Source organism: Callithrix jacchus, chromosome 7 (genome assembly GCF_049354715.1).
Source record: "Callithrix jacchus isolate 240 chromosome 7, calJac240_pri, whole genome shotgun sequence".
Taxonomy (NCBI): Eukaryota; Metazoa; Chordata; class Mammalia; order Primates; family Cebidae; genus Callithrix; species Callithrix jacchus.
In genome coordinates this window covers 33530883-33548098 of record NC_133508.1, presented here as the reverse complement: position 1 = coordinate 33548098, position 17216 = coordinate 33530883, and the positions used below count along the sequence as shown (strand labels likewise).

Below are 17216 nucleotides of genomic sequence, written 5' to 3'. Positions count from 1 at the left end.
GATCCAGGGTAGCTTCAGGATGGGCAGCTAGTTGCCTGGAAACCAACCTTGTGATGAGAGCACTGGAGTATTCGGTTCCCTCCCCGGTACCTCTGGGAATGGAGAGAGGCTGAAGGCTGAGTTGATCACCAATGGCCAATGACTTAATCCATCATGCTTATGTAATAAAGCCTCCGTAAAACCCCAAAGGACTGGGCTGGGAGAGCCTCCAGGTTGCTGAACCTGGAGGTGATGGGAGGGTAGTGCACATGGAAGCCCTGGATGCCTTCTCCCAGACCTTGTCCTATGGACCTCTTCATTTAGCTGCTCATTTGCTTTCTTTCTAGTATCCGTTCTAATAAATCAGCAATAGTAAAAGAAAAAAAGATGTAGAATCAATGAATGATTAAGTCAGTAAGGCTCCACTCTGATTTTTAGTGACCTGATCCACAGATTCATACAACCCAAGGGCTGAGAGAGTTTTGAGAGACCATTTTTAACACTCCATGTCATAGACAAAGCATTTCCTCATTGAATGCTAGGAAGCAATACAAACACTTGATGTCCAGAGCAGAAAATCTTGTGAACAGAAATCATAACCACAGTTGGAGGAAATAATTCAGTTCAACAATCAGTCTAATAGCTAGTTATTAGATAATAGTGATCTGGGCAGGACGCAGGGAAATACTGGGTAGAAGAGGGCAGGGTCCAGGACGAAGCCTTGCCCTCAAGCCTAGACTAGCGGCCCAAAGCAAGAACATGCATTCCTGTTGCCTTTTCCGAAACCACCATGGCCTACCCCAACCCCCATCCTGTAACCATAAAAATCCCAGTTTCTCCACTGGCAGTGAAGCAGCAAAGGAACGAAGAGAAGAAGCAGTTTAACATCAGTAAGAAGCAGCTTGACTTCAGAGGGACAGCTTGACAGCGGAACTCTGGAGAAGAGTTTGGCTGGGGATGGCCAAACTCCGGGGGAAGACCACCTTCCTGCTCCATCCCCTTTCTTGATCCCCATCCCACTGAGAGCCATTTTCACCAGCAGTAAAATCCCCTGCATTTACCATCTTCAACTCATTCGTGTGACCTGATTTTTCTTGAACACTGAACAAGAGCTCGGGATACAGAGGGCTGCCACACTGAGCTGTTAAACACTTAAGCTGTCCACGGATGGCAAAGCTGAAAGAGCACACTGTAAAACACACCCTCCGGAGGCCCAGGGGTCATGGGTACCCCCAGATGCTGCTGTGGGACTACCTAGTGTTCTGTTCCTGCTGGCACCCAGAAGCACTCATCCTGGCCCCTGTACCCGCTCACCTCCACGGTTCCCCTCCCGTGAGGGGATGAGAGCTTTGGGGTATGTAAATGAGCCACCCCCCTTCTGGATTCCCACTAAGGGATCAGGAAAAATTTCCTCTTTCAGTAGGAAGTTTGTATGAAGGTAGAAGATGTTGAAGTCTGATTTGCCTTGTTGGGCTCAAGCTTCAAAGTTAAGAGGTACAAAACATTCTCTCAATCGTGACATTGATGATAAACCATCCTTGACTTATTCATCTTCTGTCTTACAGCCTATGGAGACATTCGATACATGACTACAAGGTGAACGAAAAAAATTGTTCAAGATAGGGTAGAATGCCAGAGATGCAGTCAAATGGAGAGAGAAGTGACAGGAACCAGTTTTTATTAGATCAATGGAGGTGTGACCTAGGGTCTGCTGTAGACAGAGGAGCTGTCCTGGTTGGGGGAGTGAGACAGGAAGACAGGAAAGGAATTTGTTCCTCTACAGGAAATGAGCTCTTTTTATGCTCGGATGTATCCCGTCTTTTTATTGTCTTTGGTTTTTCTTTTCTTCTCTTTTTGTGTCTCCTAAAAAAATTGCTGTCTGCCTTTGGCATCGGTTCAGTTCTTTAAAATGTGACCACCTGTGAGTGTGAGAAAGCATATTCTTTTAATCTTCTCATAAGTTGTATTTAGAATCATACCATTCTGCAAGAGTGGAATCTGCCCAAGAAAACATCAAACGACTTGCAGAATATGATTAAACTTTGATGAACCTGATCATTCACCTAAAAAGTGACGTTTCTCATAGTCAATTCATAACCAGGCTAATTTGATATTTGAAGTATGTCCTCACCCTGGTGATTTACTTCTTTAACTGAAGGCTACTGTCCTCATAAGTGCCCTTTAACCCACAAGCTTATGTTGTTAGAACAAAAAAAAATTTTTGAGACAGGGTCTTGCTCTGTTGCTCAGGCTGGCATGCAGTGGCATTGTCACGGCTCACTGCAGGCTTGACCTTCTGGGCTCAAGTGATCCTCCTGCCTTAGCTTCGTGAGTAGCTGGGACTACAGGTGTCCTGGGCAATTTTTAAATTCTTTATAGAGACACAATTCTCACTATGTTGCCCAGGCTGGTCTCAGACTCCTGGCTTTGAGCGATTTCCCCAACCTCAGTCTCCCAAAGTGCTGGGATGTTAAAACATTTTTAAGTCAGAAAGGGAAAACAAAACATGAATTCTTGTGTCTAATAAAAAAAGAAGTTCTCCCTGTATGCATGAAGCTTTTGAACCAGGATCATTAAAAAATACTTCTTAGGATAGAAAATGAAGTGTTAACAAAGTGCCTGACATTTATAGATGCAAAACAGTGGCCACAACCTTAGATTTTATATCTTCAAACACAATTTACAAAGAGATATTTACTATGACCTAGATGTTCTTTCCCCAGGCTACAAAGTGTTGCCAGGAGACTCAGGTGGTGACTATCTATGATCTATGGTAGGGTATACACTTGTTTAGATTCTATGTTCTTCCATAAACTTACAAGTAATGTACAATGAAGGTCATTTGTGATAGATATTTACACAATTCATTATATAAAAATTTGACAAATATTTTTGTTCCAGAGTGATAAAAGGAACTGTTTTCAGATGCAAATCCCCATAAACATGCTCCTTTATTCATGCACAATTTCATTTTAAACGGTTTCCTTTCCCATTTTCCTGATTCTTCTTCTCCCGTTGGCCAGACCCACCTGTTTATTTATAAAAGCCTATTAAGTGCTGGGTAACCACAGCGTCTGCACAAGCAAAGAGAAAGAGGAGGGACTGCTAGGAACTAAGTGACTTTTCAGGCTTGTCTTCTGTTCACAAAAGCTGTCATTATTTTTCTCTTAGAATTGGAAGCTAATGTGCCAAGCAAGTAAGACATCCTAACGCCTTTATTTCTGTATTTCTGACTTCTTTTTGATGATCATTAGTTTTACCAGAAACTTCTAATTTCCTTTACGCAGTTTTAACAAGATTTGGTACATTCTTAAGTACCTCTATTCCATCTTCTAGTCAAATATTTTTTCTTGAAGTGATGTCAAAATTTATAATGGAGTTTGATATAACTTTATTTGATGACTTTTTAATTTTTGAATAGACTATATATTGCATAGTAAAATAGTCAACGGATATAAAGGATATATATGAAAAGTAAACCTTTTCCCATCCTCTATCCCTTGGTTTTCAATTTCTAGTTATCCTTTCCAGAGATGACTGTAATTATGATTTTTTTTTTGATACGGGGTCTCAGCGTGCCACCCAGGCTTGAATGCAGTGGCACAATCATAGTTCATTGCAGTCTTCAGGGTCAAGCAATCCTCCTGCCTCAGCCTCCTGAGTAGCTGTGACTACGGGTACATGCCACCATGCCTGACGCCTGTTTTTTTTTTTTTTTTTTGCCCTGGCTGGTGTCAAACTCCTGGCCTCAAGTGATTCTCCCACCTTGGCCTCCCAAAGTACTAAGATGTCAGGTATGAGTCACTGCAACCAGCCGATTATGCATTTCTTATATACCCTCTCAGGGGAAAACACATGCTTATACGTACAGCATCTACACTCATCCCTCATCTGTTACACAAGCAGTAAAATATTACACAATGTTCCGTGTTTTGTTTTCTTCATGCATCTACTCAGCTCAGAAAATATTCCACATCAGTATATCTACAAGTAGTGTTTTCTTCTTTTCATAGATGTACTTTATTCAATTGTATGGGGATACCAAAATCTATTCGACCAGTTTCCTATTGATAAATATTTAAACAGTTTTCAATATTCTAGTCTGGTCCTCCATTCTTCAATGACTATCTCTGTCCATATGTTTTGTGACACATGGGAGACTATCTGTAGGCTAAAATACTAGACTCAATTTCTGGGTTCAAGGAAATATAAGCACATTTCCATTTTGATAGGCATTGCCAAATTGCCCTCTAAAGATGTTTCCCCAATTACCACTCGCAACAACGTACTTTGAAAATATCGATTTATTTTTAAAATGTGCACTATCTTTAAAGAGAGGTAAACCTGCTCAATATTTGCCATTACGCCTTGCAATCAGCGACTAAATGAATCTACCAGACACCAAATATAAATAAGAGCACATTAGAGTTACTACTGAAATTAGTCAGTGTAATGCACCTTCTCACCTTCTGCAGCTGATTAAATGTGTACTTAATGCCCATGCTGCAACCTGCAATCTTGAGAGCGTTTAGTAGCTGTGCACAGAGCATCTGACAGCTATGCTCATTGACAGGAGAGAGCGTTCTGTGTGTTTTAGACAAATAAAGGTCAGTGTCGTAAGCCTGATGCTCTTTTGTTAGACAAGTATTTAAACTGTGATCTTGTATCTCAAAATTCAGCACAGGATTAAACATGACGGTGAGTTCAGCAGGTGTCTGCCATTCCTGCCTAACACTGTCTACACTTTCGATGTTGCTTCATAATCAGATCATTTAGACTCAGCCCGAAACAATTTTGCCTGCTTTTAACATGTCAATAGAAAATCAAAATGGTTTCAACTGCTGATTTTTGGAATTAGGAATTTCAAAGTTATTATTATGATTATTAGTGGAATACGTATTTTATAATAAATTTCTTGTGCATATTTTTCATATTTAAAAACTCTCAGTTATATCATGAGGCTTTTTATTCTCTTTGATTGTGTTATGTCCAAGCTCAGCATCCTCTCTGAATGCTGAAGTAAATTCTTTATTATATTTTATTTTATTTTGAGATGGAATCTTGCTCTGTTGCCCAGGCTGGAGCGCAGTGGCCTAATCTTGGCTCACTGCAACCTCCACCTCCCAGGTTCAGGTGATTCTCCTGACTCAGCTGTTGAGTAGCAGGGATTTCAGGTGCCCACACCACACCCAGCTAATTTCTGTATTTCCAGTAGAGATAGGGTTTTACCATGTTGGCCAGGCTGGTGTGGAACTCCTGACCTCAAGTGATCCGCCCACCTCAGCCTCCCAGAGTGCTGGGATTACAGGCGTGAGCCACCATGCCCAGCCCCCAAAGTAAATTCGTATACCTTGCTTTGTCAGTCTGGCTGAATGCTTTGACTTCTCTGAATATACTCCAGGGGTCCCCAACCCCCAGCCACAGACTGGTAGGAGTCCATGGCCTGTTAGGACCTGGGTAACACAGCAGAAGGTGAGTGGCCCGTGAGCACGTGAAGCTTCCTCTGTAGTTATAGCCACTCCCTATCACTAGTATTATCACCTGAGCTCCACCTCCTGTCAGAGCAGCAGTGGCAGTAGATTCTCATCAGAGTGCAAATCCTATTGTGAACTGTGTATGTGAGGGATCCAGGTTGTACACTCCTTATGAGAATCTAATGCCTGATGATCTGTCACTGTCTCCCATCATCCCCAGATGGGACCATCTAGTTGCTGGGAAACAAACTCAGGGCTCCCACTGGTTCTGCATTATGTTGAGTTGTATAATTGTTTCATGGTATATTATAATGTAATAGAAATAGAAATGAAGTGCACAATAAATGTAACCTGCTTGAATCATCCTGAAACCATCGCCCCACCCCAACCCATGGCAAAACTGTCTTCCACTAAAGCGGTCCCTGGTGCCAACAAGGTAGGGGACCACTGCTATAGTTCTGCTATCTACATTAGCAGTAGTGTCTTCTTGATAGGGTGTGACAGCTTGTAACATAAGAGCCTGATGGTGCAAGTCAGGAATTTTTAAATACATAAAGAAGCTGACTCACAGGATATTCATTATGAAACATTTACTCCATTAATAAAAATCTTGAACACTCCTAATTCTAAAGGCAGAAGTTGAGGCCATTTTAATTTTTTGTTGACACATCAAAAGCAGTCAGCAGTGGTCAGTGAAACATCCATATTTCTAAGTGTCACATAAAATAAATACCTCTAACAAAAGAGAGCAGCAATGATGCATAACTACCATAAAAAGGTGTGATCACAACTCTTTTCTTTTTCTGTCCTTTACAGCCTATGTTCTTTCTTACTATTTCATCTTCAAGATTACCTTTTAATAAGTCACTGTCACTCCATAAACACTTGACCCATCAGAATCAAGTTGGACATATCAAGTTGATCATAGCTCACTGCACTGTAACTTCCCCTTCAGAGTTTGCTATGTCAGGGAGTAGTGTCACCATGTACCAAGCAACACTTCATTTCCCTCCTCTGCCCCTCCTCCTGCACAATCCACAGGTCACCAACTACTGATGATCCTACCTCCCACATATCTTTCAAATCTATCCACTTCCCTCCATCCCTGCTGCTTCTTCCTAGACTTACCTGGATGCAAATGCAAAGCTCAACTGGATCCTCCAGGTCTACGCCTACTCCTTCCAGGTCACTTTTCTATATAAAGGATATAAGAGTCAAATTTCTATTTCAAGCCAAAATAAATTAACAGGTGCTAGATATATCCTTTTACCTGTAAAATTGAAAGACTAGAAAAAAAAATATATGTATATATAAAACAAGAGTTCACTCCTGCCAAAAGGCTCCTGGAACTGGTAAACAACATTAAAAAGTTTCAGGATACAAAAGTCAGTGTAGAAAAATCAGTAGCATTTCTATACACCAATAAGATTCAAGCTGAGAACCAAATCAGTAACTACAAAAAATCCTCCACAAGAACCTAGGAATACATGTAACCACAGAGGTGAAAGATCTCTATAACTGCAAACCACTGCTGAGAGAATCATAGATGGTACAAACACATGGGAAAACATTCTATGCACATGGACTGGAAGAAATAATATCCTTAAAATGGCCATACTGCCAGAAGCAATGTACAGATTCAATACTATTCCTATCAAACTACCAACACTGTTTTTTACAGACTAGAAAAAAAATTCTAAAGTTCATATGGAATCAAAAAAGATTCCACATGGTCAAAGCAATTCTAAGCAAAAAGAACAGTTGGAGGCATCACATTCCCTGACTTCGTATTATACTATAAGGCTACAGTAACTAAAACAGCATGGTTTAAAGCATGGTACAAAAACAGAAACACAGACCAACGGAACAGAATAGAGAACCCAGAAATAAAGCCACACATCTACAGCCATCTGATCTTTGACAAAGTCGACAAAAATAAGCAATGGGAAAAGGGCTTTCTATTCAATATATGGTGCTGGGATAGCTGGCTAGCCATATGTAGAAGAATGAGATTGGACCTCTACCCTTCACTATATATGAAAATTAACTTCGGATGGATTAAAGATTTAAATGTAAGACTTCAAACTCTAGGAACCCTAAAAGAAACCCAGAAAACATCATTCTAGACATTGGTCTTGGGAAAGAATTTACGACTAAGTCCTCAAAAGTAATTGCAACCAAAACAAAAACTGACAAATGGGAACTAATTAGACTAATTAAAGAGCTTCTGCACAGCAAAAGAAACTATCAACAGGGTAAACAGATAACCTACAGAAGTGGGAAACATATTCACAAACTATGCATCTGACAAAGGTCTAATATCCGTAATCTTTCAGAAACTTAAAGAATTAAATTTGCTATGTCAGGGTGGAATGTCAGTATGACCCAGCAGCGCATGTCAACACCGCTTTCTCCCTCCTCCTCCCCTCCTCCGGCACAATCCTTTGGTCACCAACTACTGTTGATCCTACCTCCCAAGTGTCTCTCAAATCTATCCACTTCTCTCCATCCCCACTGCTCCTTCTTAGTCTTACCTAGATGGAAATGCATTAATTAAAAATGGGAGTATTTGTTTTTTGCTTGTTCAATTGTTTAAGTTTCTTAAAGATTCTGGATATTGACCTTTGTGGGATGCATGGTTTGTGATTTTTTTCCCCCCTATTCTGTAGGTTGTCTCTTTACCCTGTTAACAGTTTCTCTGTGATAGACTGGGTAAATAAATTGTGATACAGATACACAATGGAATACTATGCAGCCATAAAAAGGAATGAGATCATGTTCTTTGTAGGGACATGGCTGGAGCTGGAAGCCATTATTTTCAGCAAAGTAATGCACAAACAGAAAACCAAACACAACATGTTCTCACTTATAAGTGAGAGCTGAACAGTGAGGATTCATGGACACAGGGAGGGGAACAACACACACTGGGGCCTTTTGGTGGGCAGGGCAAAGGAGAACATTAGGAAAAATAGCTAATGCATGCTCGGCTTAATACCTAGGTGATAGGTTGAAAGGTGCAGGAAACTACCATGGACACGTTTACCTGTGTAACAAATCTACACATCCTGCACATGGACTCAGAACTTAAAATAAAAATTAAATTAAATTAAACAAAAAACAACAACAAAATACAGGCAAAAGACATGAACAGACACTTCTCAAAAGAAGACATACAAGCAGCCAACACATGTATGAAAAAATGCTCACCACCACTAATTGTCAAAGAAATGATAAAACCACAATGGGATACCATCTCACACTAGTCAGGATGACTAGTATTAAAGTCAAAAAAACAATGGATGCTGGCAAGAGAAGGGAAGGCTTACACACTGCTAACGGGAATGTAAATTAGTTCAGCCACTGTGGAAAGCAGTTTGGAGATTTCTCAAATAACTTAAAACAGAAGGCCGGATGCAGTGGTCACGCCTGTAATCCCAGCTATTTGGGAGGCTGAGGCAGGAGAATCACTTGAATCCAGGAGGCGGAGTTTGCCAGGAGTGGAGATTGTGCCATTGCACTCCAGCCTGGGCAACAGAGCAAGATTCTGTCTCAAAAAGAAAAAGAAAGAACTTATAAATACTGGTTGACCTAGCAATACCATTACTGGGTATGTGTCTAAAATAAAATAAAATAAAATAAAATAAATATTTCTGTCAAAAAGAAATCTGCACTCACATATTCATTACAGTACTATTCATAATAGCAAACACATGGCATCAATCTGGGTGCTTATCAATCTAAGTGTTCATCAGTGGTAGACAGGATAAAGAAAATGTGGGATATGTATACCATGGAATACTATGCAGCCATAAAAAGGAACAAAATTATATATATATTTTTTTATTTTTTGAAACAGTGTTTTGTTCTTGTCCCCTAAGCTGGAGAGTACAGCTCGTGATGTCTGCTCACTGCAACTGCCACTTCCCGGGTTCAAGCAATTCTCCTGCTTTACCTTCTGAGTAGTTCGGATTACAGGCACCCACCACCACACCCCACAAACTTTTTTGCATTTTTAATAGGGACAGGGTTTCACCATGTTGGCCAGGCCGGTTTCAAACTCCTGACTGTAAGTGATCCGCTCGCCTCAGCCTCCCAAAGTGCTAGGATTACGGGCATCAACCACTGTGCCCAGACTGAAATCATGTTCTTTGCAGCAACATGGATGCAGCTGGAGATCATTATCCTAAACAAATTAATACAGGAAAAGAAAACCACATGTTCTCACTTATAAGTGACAGCTAAACATTGGGTACTCGTGGACATAAAATGGCAACAATAGACACTGAGAACTACTAGAGGGGAGGGGGCAAGGGTTGAAAACTGAAAAATGACCCATTTGGTATATTCTCAGTACCTGGGTGATGAGATCATTTGTGCTCCAAATCTCCGCATCATGTGATATACCCAGGTAACAAACCTGCATATGTGCTCACTAAATCTAAAATTAATTGGAAAAAAATGTTCACAAGATATTGGATATCAGCCCACTGGGTCATGAAGAGCAAGGACAACTGAGGCAAGGAAACAAACCGGGTGAGTCCCATGATTGACTTAGGCTATCACGTGGACAGTTTCCAGGCCATGATGCAGGGAGAAGAAGCCACATGGGGTCTAGGGGTCTCTCTGAATAAGGAAAGGAGAGCAGGGAGATCAAGGTAGTTAGATTTCAAGAGGTGGAGTACTTGAGAGGAGAGAGCTGCCAAGAGGGAAAACTCAGGAGATCTGCCAGGTGTCCTCTGCAGGTATTTAGCTGGATACTGGTTAGTGCATGTCAGTGAGGAAACTACTCATGCTTGAGAAATAACCACTCAAAGGAATTAGTGGAAAACATACCCAAAGCCTATTTTCTCAGCAGTCAGAGTGGAAAACTCATAATTTATGGTTTATCAAGTAGGATACTCAGAAGGGTTTTGCCTCAATCAGGAGGAAAATTGTCCCTGAACTTCATGCTCCACTGGTTCTGTCTAACAATGCTTAAGAGCAAGATAGAAAAGAATCAAACTATTTTAAGGTAATTTGATCATATACCAGAAAAAACAAAACAAAACAAAATGGATAGGAATACAAAAATATTTAGCAGCCAACAGTATAAGAATCACAGTGTCCGGTACTTTGGAAATTACCAGCTAGATGCAGTGGCTCATGTCTGTAATCCCAGCACTCTGGGAGGCCAAGGTGGTAAGATCATGAGGTCAGGAGATTGAGACCAACCACCTGGCTAATACCATGAAACCCCACTTCTACTAAAAATAGAAAAAATTAACCAGGCTGGGTGGCATGCACCTGTGGTCCCAGCTACTTGGGAGGCTGGAGCAGGAGAATTGCTTGTACCTGGGAGGCAGAGGTTGTGGTGAGCCGAGAATGCACCACTGCACTCCAACCTGAGCTACAGAGTGAGACTTCATCTCAAAAAAGAAATAAATTAAATAAACAACAATAAAAAGAAAATTACCAGGCATGCAAAAAATAAATAAATAAAAAGGCAGAAAATACAAAATAAGGATAGACATCAATTAATCAAAACTGACTCAGAATTGACATGGTTGATAAAATTATAGATAAGGACATTAAAATAGTTATTATAACTGTATTTGATAAAATTAATAGATAAGGACATTAAAATAATTATTATAAAACAACTCGAGGAAAGATTAAATGTGCTATGTAGAGACACAGAAAATATAAAAAAGAAAGTCAAATTTCTAGAAAGCCTGTGATGCCTGAGATGAAAAATCTCTGTGGTTAATAGCAGATTAGATGTTGCAGAGGAAAAGATTAGTGAGCTTGAAGACATAGCAATAAAAACAATTCACAATGAAACAAAAAGGAAACAAACTGAAAAAAAAAGGTATCAGTAAGCTATGAAACAACTTTAAGGAGCCTAATATATGCATAATTGGGGTAGGAAAGAAAAACAGTTTGAAGAAATAATGGCTAAAATATTTCCAAAATTTATGAAATCTGAAACCAACAGATCTAGAAAGCTTAAACCCAAGACAAGAATCACGGAGAAAACTGCGTGATAATCACGTCATAATCAAATAGTTTGAAACTAGCAATGCAGAGAATATTGAGAATGCCCAGAGACAAAGGACACATTATATAGAGCAGAACAAAAATAAGTCATTTTCTCCTCAGAATTAAGGCAAGTGAGAAAGTTCTGAAAGACAGAAAGTTGTCAACTTGGATTCTTTATCAGGAAAAACATCATCTTTCAAAGACGAAGACAAAATAAAGTCTTAGACAAACAAAGCCAAAAAAAATTATTGATAATGCACCTGCACCACAAGAAACCTTAACGAAAGTGCCTCCGGCAGAAGAGAAGGATTCCAGATGGAAACCGTATCTACAGAGAGCTAGGGAGCCTAGGAAATGGCAACCATGTAGATAAGTTAAGAGATTTTTCTCATTTAAATCTCTTGAAAAGATAATCAACTGCTTAAAGCAATGACAATGCATTATGGAGTATATATTATTTGTACTATATATGAAACGGCAAAATAGCAGAAGGTTGGAAATGGAAGTATGCCATTGTAAGATCCTTGTACTGTATATGAAATTATATGAATATGGTAACATTCAAAGGTAGATCCTAATAAGGTAAAGATGTACAATATAAACCCCAAAAGAATAACTAAAACAATGTCACCCAGAGTTATAGCTAATAAGAAAACACCATAATCCATGAAATCATTAAAAATACACTCAATCCAGGGATTTCTGATCCAGGTGAAATGATGTAGAGGGTAGACTCATTTCTCCCTGTTAAGTACAACTATAAGCCCTGCAAATGATGTAGGAGGTAATTGAAGAAGAACTATACATGATGGAAAGAGGAAGGCAGACTGGGGGTGGGGTGCCTCTGGAGCAGAGAAAAACAGCAGCAGTGTGTCTGACATTCCCTCCATCCAACACAAGAAAGGGACTCAGGCCTGGCATTTTCTGATATCCACTAAAGGGGGCTCAGATCAGCTCATTTCTTCCTTGGATTAAACGAAAACCCTGCCATTAACTTGTGCAGCTGCAATGGAAAGAAAAACAAACAAACTACCAGCAATGACAAGTTCAGCAGCCCCAGCAAGGGAGACTGATTGAGGGCCCTGCTAAGAGTAAGTGTCCAGGTGATGTGCTCTCCTTCCCCACCGGGGCTGAGATGCTCATCCACAACCCAAGCACCAGCAGGCCCTGGGAAGGGAGACCCACTGCAGTAAGCCCCTGGCCTAGAAAACACTCTAATTTCTTGCCAGGCTTGCAACGGCTTGCAACTCCCATCCTCCATCCAGAGACACTGAGTGGCCCGGCAACACTAGCAAGGGAAATCCCTTAACTATGAGGACCTGATCCAGGAAGCCTATTTGTCCCCTTGGGTCAGAGACTTCCTTTCTCCTCCTAGGAAGCACCAGACGGCCTGGCTTAGGGAAACTGTCCTCCACCACCACAAGCAGTACCAGCAGGGACGAGTGGGAGCCCCGGTGGCACCGGAGAAAGCAAGCAGTCAAAACAGCTCTGAAAATGAAATTGTCATTAGAACCACAGCCCACAAAATTAGGCCAGAACCGCTGTAGGAAACCTAAATAGGCTTACGGTCTGCTGTCATCACAGATCTAAATGGGGCCTAGAATCTCCTAATATAAAATCCAAAATGTCCATGATATAATAAATTATCACCTGCATATCAAGAACTAAGATTTTAAGGCAGCCATCATGAAAATGATTCAACGAAGTATGAATCATGAAAGTCTCATGAAAGGAATGAAAAGAATAGTAAACCTTAGCAAAGACATAAGTGATAGAAACGAACCAAATAGAAATTACAGAACTAAAAAAAGGCAATGAGAAACAAAACCCTTGCTAGGCGAGTCCCTCCACTGAACCTCTTACTGAGGTTTGTCCATTCTCTTCTTTCCACACCTTACTCCAGTGTTACTGTCCCCCTTATTATCTCTTCAGCTAGAATTTAAATCTCACAAGGCAGGTATCTTGTCTGTTTTACCCACTGTTGTATTCCCAGTGTTTACCGCCATGCCTGACAAATACTTCTTAAATAACTGAATGTCTTAAAAAAAATGCCCAACCACAAAAAGGCAGAGAAAAGAGAAAAAGGGAACAGGAAATAGATGGGAAAAATACAATTAAATAGTTAGACGGAGGAAATAATCATTTCTATAATTACATTAAATCACAATGGCTTAACACCCAAATTCAAAGGCAGAAGTTGTCAGAAGAAAATAAAAGCAAGAATCACTATCTGCTGCCTGCAAGAAACGCAGTTTAACTGTAAACACACAATTAGGTTAAAAATATGGAAAATGATATATCATGCTAACACGAATCATAAGTAAGCTACAGTGGTTATATTAACATCACACAAAACGGTTTTCAGAGCAAAGGATATTAGCAGTGATAAAGAAGGTCATTTCATGATGATAAAAGGGTCAATTCATTATAGAAAGAACCACTGTAAATGTTAATATACCTAAGTAGCAGAGTCCAAAATACAGGAAGAAAAAAACCAGTAGAACTGCAGGGATAAATAGACAAACCTAGAATAGAGTGTCCATAAATGGATCCACACATAGATGTAAGTGAATTTTTGACAAAGTTGCAAAGACAATTTTGTGGGAAAAGAATAGTTTTTTCAATAAATTGTACTGGAACAGTTGGATAACCATATATGCAAAAAAGAGCCCCAATCCCCACCTTGCACCACATACAAATATGAACTCTAAATGAATCATAGACTTACATATAAAACATAAAACTATACAACTTCCAGAAGAAAATGTAGGAGAAAATCCTTGTAATGTTTGATTGGGCAAATGTTTTTTTACATATGGCACCAAAAGCATGAACCATAGAAGAAAAAAGTCTGACAAATTAGATTGCATTAAGATGAAGAACTGCGCTCTTTGAAAGACACTGTAAAGAGAATGAAAAGACAGTCACTGACAGGGAGAAAACATTTACAAATCAGGGATCAGCTAAGGAACTTATATTCAGAATGTATGAAGAGGTTTCCAAGGCCCAGTTATAAGAAGACAAACAGCCAAAAACAAAATGTGCAAAAGATTTGAGGACACATTTCACTGAAGAATGTATATGCATGGCAGATAAGCACATGAAAAAATGCTGAACATCATTAATCATCAAGGAAATGGAAATTCAAACCACAATGACTGTTATGATTTGGCTGTGTCCCCACCCAAATCTCATCTTGAATTGTAGCTCCCATAATTCCCATGTGTTGTGGGAGCCATCCAGCGGGAGATAATTGAATCATGGGGGCAGTTTTCCCCACGCTCTTCTCATAGTAGTGAATAAGTCTCATGAGAGCTGATGGTTTTATAAGCAGAATCCCGTTTTGCTTAGTTCTCATTCTCTCTTGTCTGTCACCACATAAAACGTGACTTTCTTCTTCCGCCATGATTGTGAGGCCTCCCCAGGCATGTGGAACTGTGGGTCCATTAAACCTGTGTTTCTCTGTAAATTACTCAGTCTCAGGTATGTCTTTGTCAGCAGTGTGAAAATGGACAAATACAATGACATATCACTATACATTGGTTAGAACATCTGAAAAAAAAAAAAACTTGTGATACTGATGTTGGCAAGGACATAGAGCAACTGGAACTCTCATACCCTGCTGGAGGTAAAGTGCAAGGATGCAACTCCTTTGGAAAATAGTCTGTCGGGTTCTCAAGGTAAAGATATACCTATAGTAGGATCCAGTTTCTATACTCCTTGAACTCAAACCTATGTCTCCACAAAGATTTATACACAATGTTTGTAGCAGCTTTATTTGTAACAATGCCCTGATATTCATCAACAGGTGGCTGGATAAACAAACTTTGGGATCTCTGTAAAGTGGGATACCATTCAACAATCAAAAGGAATAAATAATCAATATTCGCAACAGCATGGATGAATCTCAAAGTAACTATACTGGGTGAAAGAAGCCAGACCAAAAAAAAAATAAATATATATATACTTCTGTGTATGTAACATTCTAGAAAATACAAAATAATCTATGGTGAAACAAAGCATATCAGCAGTTTCCTGAAGAATGGGATTTGGGGAGGGGAGAGGCAAAAAAGAAGGACTAAGAAGAGACATGAGGAATTTATCTGGGTGATAGAATTATGTTGATTATGGTAAGAAGCAATTACGTAAATCAGACTTATCAAATTATATGCTTTATATGTTGCTTATTGTAGGTCATATTTTAAAAAAGAAAATAGAAATACCACTATTTCAAAGCTATCATTTAACCCACAAAATATCAGTGATTTTTAAGGAGCGTGCCTTTGGTTGCAATGCAATGATATATTCCTGAAAACATAGGTGGATCAAATTCATCATGTTATGAAATATACAAAGAGATCTTAGAGATTCTGTAATTTTTTTTTTTTTAGGTGAAGAAACAGGACTGGATGGGGGTAAACTGACCTGCCCCAAACCATGTAAGAATCTAAACTAGCTCATGAAAATGAAAGCTTTGGTTTTCTGCCACCCATAAAGCTAAGTCACAGTGACATTTTAATAAATGATCGATAATGTCAAATCCCTATAGTCTCCAAGTTTACTGCCTGATAGTAAATCCATGGGTTAAAAAATGTAAACAGTCTTTCTAATTGTTGAGTATAGCACAAAATAATCCACATTTTCTATCTGGCTGTAAATGTCAGTGAGAACGTTTTGGTATATTCTATAACCCACACTGATGGCTTTAAATAAAATGGATTTAATTTATTTAATATTTGCTTCTGCATAAATAAAAAAATGGCACAAGTTAGTCAGTATACTTTACTTTCCAAGCTCAGAAAAATGTCATAATGTGCTGTTTTTGGTTTGTTTAAGATAAAACCACTTTAATTCTATCTGCTGGAAAATGGTCTTAATAAATGCACAAATCTATGATTTCATCAATGCAAATGGCACCCTATAGAGTTTTGCAGTGCTGAAGATCTTAGATGTACATTGATTAGAAAAGAAACTGTACCATCAATTTATTAGAAGTATAACTGCTGTATTTCAAATATGACACTTAAGTATCATTAACTCTGAAACTTTCATCTTCTTCAACAGGTAAACAGAAGTATAGTCTCATATGTATATAACAAAATTTGTTTCATTTTAAATATTTTTTATTTTTAATGTTTATGGGTAAATAGTAGGTGTATATATTTATGGGGTACATGAGATGTTTTGATACAGGCATGCAATGTGAAATAATCACATCAAGGAGAATGGGGTATCTGTCTGTCCCCTCAAGCATTTATTCTTTGTGTCACAAACAATCCAATTACATTCTTTTAGTTGTTTTAAAATGTACAATGAAATTACTACTGACTATAGCCACCCTCTTGGGCTATCATATAGTAGGTGGTATTCATTTCAATTGGTTTTGTACCCATCACCCACCCCATCCCCAATACCCTTCCCAGCCTTTGGTAACCAGCCTTGTATTCTCTATGTCCACGAGTTCAATTGTTTTGATTTTTAGACCCCACAAATAAGTGAGAATGTGTGCTATTTGTTTTCTGTGTCTGGCTTTTTTCACTTCACGTAATGATCTCCAGTTCCATCACTGTCATTGCAAATGACAGGATCTCATTCTTTTTTATGGCTGAATAGTACTCCATTGTGATATGTATTACATTTTCTTTACCCACTCACAATACCTAAGATTTGGAAGCAACCTAAGAGTCCACCCACACTTCAAATTCAAACAACCTCTCTAATTGTTGTTTCTAAATGTCCATAAAC

General features: G+C 39.2%; 1 long non-coding RNA gene across 1 annotated transcript; it reads right to left on the bottom strand.

Annotated features, from left to right (window-relative positions):
- Nucleotides 1-1640: 1640 nt before the first annotated feature.
- LOC144577098 (uncharacterized) lies at nt 1641-15114 on the bottom strand. Its single transcript, XR_013520384.1, has 6 exons — nt 14862-15114; nt 9984-10149; nt 9808-9891; nt 8862-8997; nt 6582-6647; nt 1641-1898 (listed from the first exon to the last, which is right to left on the bottom strand). It is a non-coding gene; the product is annotated as an uncharacterized LOC144577098 (long non-coding RNA).
- Between the last annotated feature and the right edge of the window lie 2102 nt (nt 15115-17216).